This window comes from Myotis davidii, unplaced genomic scaffold (genome assembly GCF_000327345.1).
Source record: "Myotis davidii unplaced genomic scaffold, ASM32734v1 scaffold1960, whole genome shotgun sequence".
Lineage (NCBI taxonomy): Eukaryota > Metazoa > Chordata > Mammalia > Chiroptera > Vespertilionidae > Myotis > Myotis davidii.
This window is the reverse complement of record NW_006292441.1, coordinates 513,145-518,020: the sequence shown is the minus strand read 5'-3', so window position 1 is coordinate 518,020 and position 4,876 is coordinate 513,145.

Below are 4,876 nucleotides of genomic sequence, written 5' to 3'. Positions count from 1 at the left end.
TGGAGTGTTTGTGTGAACTAATATAAATTCAAAGTAAACATCATTACATAAAAGGGTACGGCCTTTTTTTTTTTTAGTTTTATTAATTTCAAACGGGCCAGATCCGGCCCGCGGGCCGTAGTTTGCCCACAGCTGGGCTAGGGCGTGACTTGTTTTTGAGAACACAAAAATAGAAATAATAGACATATACAATGTACAGGGAAAAGTGTAACTTAGGTTCCGCACCCAGAATTGCAGCATAATTATTCCCCCCCCCCAAATTTGATAGCCTTAGATTAATCATCCTCAATATCTGCAGACTCAAAGAGTTGCTTTTCCTACTGGAGGACTTAAAGGTTACCTTCCAGTTGTTGCCATCAGAAAACAGCTCTGCAATTAAAATTAAATATGTGCTGTTTTGAACTTTTCCATGCTTTGGTGGTTATTGGTTCAGGATTAAATCCCAGGAGTGGGATAATGAGGACAAAGGAAATGAACCTTTTTATTGCTCTTGCTTTATATTGCCAAATTACTTTCCAGTAAGGAATCGTGCCTACTTATACTGAAGAACAATCTGAAATTTAGCCCCAAGGAAATGCATACAGTTCTTGCCTGTCTCAGTTGCTGGTTTTAATTTTCCCATTCTGCAGTGGCTTGTTAATATTAGTTCTGACCTTTGGGGCAAGGTGAACACATGGTTAGCTTGAAGAGAAAAGGCTCTGGGTGGCTCGGGAACTTCTTTGGCAACTACAACAGCTGATATTTCAACAGAGCACACACACACCCCTCTTACCAAGGGTACTTCCCCAGCCTTCCCAGGGAACCAACGGAAGGCTCCAGGCTCCCTCTTTGACGCCACCCACTGGACCTGTTTGGGGGGTCTAAATAGAAGAGGACTGCGTGTCGGATAGTTACCAATGGAAGAAAAAACCTCTAAGAGAACAGGTAGGTGAAACAGGAAAGAAGAGTTACACAAATCCAAATCCGTTCTTTAGGCTGTCTGGAAAGTTGTTTTTTTATTATTTGCATAGGTGGCCACTTGAAATGTGCATTAAAGGGTGTGGGAGAGTTGGGGAAAAGATGATATCTGTATCTATTTATAGATCTATCTATCTATCTGTCATCCTTCTGATCTGTGTTTGTGGGACCCTGGCCCAAAAAGTCTCTCTGATTTGGTCTACTTCAGTTTTGAATGAACTGGGTGATAGAGATTATGTCTTTTACTTCCCCCAGTGTATGAGGCAGGGCTGGTTTGCTCTGGCACTTTGAACAAGCCTTTTAGCTTCTCTGGGCTTCAATAGCCCCCTCAACTAAAATGGAAATTGAAGTTTCCTCAGAGGACTGTCTCTAGGTGAAGAGGAGTGGAAAGACAGGAACCAGAGCTCTTTAGAGATATTTCAGGACTTCTATGCTCTATGTGACATTAGTGATACTGCTTTTTCTGCAGTCTTGGCAGGCAATACAACTCACAACACTTTTTCTGCTCTTCTCCCTGCGTGACTGTGGTCTGTGAAGAGCCACTCCTAAAACTAGGATGCAGTGAGCCTTGGACCCAACACATGGGGCTGAAAATAGTGGGAGATGGTGGGCCAAGGCAGTAGCTAAGAAAGAAGACGATCCTAGACTGCCGCCGCAGAAGACCTGATACTTATATATAGGCACCTGACCTGTAAGCATGTGGCCAATCTCCCCTCTGCACCCTAACCTCCCACATGCATTCACACCCACACGCTTCAAGAATTACCAATAGGAAAACCCCATTGGTGATTTTGTTACCCATCCGTCCTCTCTTGATACTACTTTTAATGGAATTCTCTAATATATCTCATACTTTGGGAGGATGATCAGGATCGGTGGGCCTCAGGAAGTCGCACTGTGTGCTTTTCTTCCCCAGAATTAACCCCATTTTAGAATTTGTGGCTCAGTTTTTGGTCTTGAGTAAGTCTCTGATATTGAGTGAACACTTCTTTAACCAGTTAATTCGACCTGTTCACGGAGGACTTCCTTCTTTTATGTATTCTGTTCTGCCCTGTTCAAGGTTGATAAACTTTCCAGATGCCACTTTCTATCTTCAGACCAATTTAGTTCCTCCACCCAGGACCCTGCATAGCTCTCTGTATAACATTTTCCTTGTTTGAATGGGTATTATTTGTCCACATATTCATCTCATCCAGGGCAAAGAGATGTAGATTGTACAAACACTCATCGAGCAATTGTCTCCTCTGTGCCAAGGCCTTAGCCGGACACTGGAAACACAGATTACAGATAGCTGAGATCCCGTTCCCATTCTCATGGATCTCACAGTCTAGTAAGGAAGCAGACCAGTAAAAACACAGGTGGATATTTGCTCAGATAGACAGAAGCATATAGTTAATATGATAACCAAAGACAAAATCTGCCCTGAGGATACAGGGAAGGCTTCCCAAGGAGGCAAACATTGAACCAGGTCTTGAAGAGTGAGTTGTATTTTGTTGAGAATGGAAGGGAAGAGAAGGCATTCCAGGCTAAGCAAAGACTGAGGGAATAAAAAAAAGTACATGGTATGTTTTGGGGCTCGGTGAGTCAGCCAGTGCAGTTTAAGCATGGGGAGGGGGCTAAAGAGATGCATGACTAGAGAGAGGTGGGTTAAGACTTGATTGACAAGATCCAGGCTGAGGCCTTTCCATGAAGCTTGTTTAATTCTCCTGCTTCTCGGACCAGAATTGATAACAGTGGTAAAAATAAATTAATAGCTAATTCCAGGCCATTTTAAGCTGGGTTTTCAAGATTGGACCCTAGGTTTACCATTTCAGACCTTGCCAAAAGCCTGATAGTCTCCTATATCAGATTTCCTACTGCTAAAATTATCTTTCTGCCTCTTGGCAGGATCATGAGGACAAAATTATAAACAGAAGAAGGCTCATGTTACTGGCTCAATTACCTTGGACAAGCCCCTTCCCCTCCCTAGACCTCAGTGTCCCTGAGGCTAGTGAGAGTATTTGTAAGGAACAACTAGGATAAGGAATATGTTGCTGCTTTGTGGGCCATGGAAAACATACATGTAAAAAGTTATTAAGATTATTAGCATTAGCAGAGTGATATTTATTAAGAGATTTTTTAGGATTAAGAGAGTTACATATCTTTCAAAATCTAGTTATGAGAGTCTAAAGGTTCTAAGCTAATGTGGAAGAACACATTCTTAAATCAAGCTAGATTGATCAATTAACCAATGAGAAGCCCTGGACTGGGAGAAATATGGTACCCAGTGTCCTGCTCCTGACTTATTTGCTACAGGACCTTAGGAAAATACTTCCCTCTCTAGGCCTCCAGTTTCTTATCTGAGAGGGTTGGATGAAACAATTTCTAGGGGACTTCACAAAACCAAAAAGCGAAAGTGAATTCATCTTTCTAGTTGGTTGGCAGGAGCTCTTTATTTATTATAAATGTTAACCCTTTGTCTTAATGTTATAAATTTCCTTTATTGAGTATTTCCTGTTTGCTCAGCTTTACATTTGCCAAAGACATGACGGATCATTTACTTCACAAAATGAATCACACAGTGTTAGGTGATATATATTGCGCATATCCCAGGTTGCTTTACATGTATGAACATGCTGAACCTTACCAGATGAAAAAACTGAAGCATTGAGAAGTTGTCTTCTGCCTTGGGTCTCATGACAAGGGGCAGAGGTGGGAGTCCACTCGGGTAGTATGGCTCCAAGAGCTTGTTGCTCTTCACCACTGTGATCCACTGCTTCAGTAGATCCATTCACATGGGCAGGCTCTGAAATGTATTGAAAGTTTATGATTTATAAACAGCAACTGGAGGGGATCTAACCCTTGTGTAGGGTAGGACACTGAGAATGTACTTCAGGGAATTTCTTAAAAGGCAAAGGGGAGCTAAGAGCAGGGGTTGGAGGGCAGGGGTTGGAGATTTCTATTCCCAGGAGATTGCCCCTGTATAGCCCAGCTGAGTGGAAGAAAGTTGAGCTTCCTTGTAGCCAATCACAAGAGGTTCATCAAGGGGTGGGAAGGTTGCAAAATAATGAAGTAAGAGCATACTTGGACACCTTCCAGGTAAGCTGTGCCTTTAGATGAATTCTACACATAAAAGCCTCACTACAACCAGGGGGAGATGGAGGGTAAGGTGGAGACATCTGCGTGGGATGTCCTACTTTGAGTTCATTGCTCCCTGTTGCCCACACTCAGCCTGCTGCAGACTGCACCCTAAACCTCCATGCCTATGGGTTGGCACGAGGAACTTTTGCCAGGTTTTGAATCAGATCACATTGCCTTTCTCCCTAGGGCACCCGATGGCTGCTGGCAGCCATGTGGGCAGTGCTTGCCATCTCTCACACAGCAATGGCTGCATTCATTCCTATTCCCAGAGGTGTCAGGTTTACTCCTATATATTTAGCCTTGGCTGGAGAGAGCATAAAGATGATTAGATAGTGCCCATCTCTCCAAGACTGCCCCAGACAGCACATTTTAGGAGGAGAGGCTCTGCCACAGGAAAGTCAGCAGAATTGAGGGGAACACAAGTGTTGCAATGCCATTTTGTATGAGAGGGTGGGGCAGTAAGGCAGTGAACCTTCTACTTCCAGTTTGGACCTTTGATTGCTAGATCAAAACATTGCATTCGTCAGTAGGGACTGTGTGTGTTCGTTCGTACTTGGGAACCTTGCATTTCTGATGTGGATCTCTGTTTCCGGGTTGAACCTTGACATTCTACTTGGGCCTGTATTTTATTTCAAAGCTGTGAAAGCTGTTGAGACCTGCCTCCATCACCTTTGCCTCCCCACCTTGCACAGGATGTAAGCACATGATCTTTGGTCTTTTATTTGCATACTCTACTAGTCCTGTCTTCATTGGAGGGATGTGACTGGCCCGACCTGGGCTGTCTTGCTGGCCGCCCTCC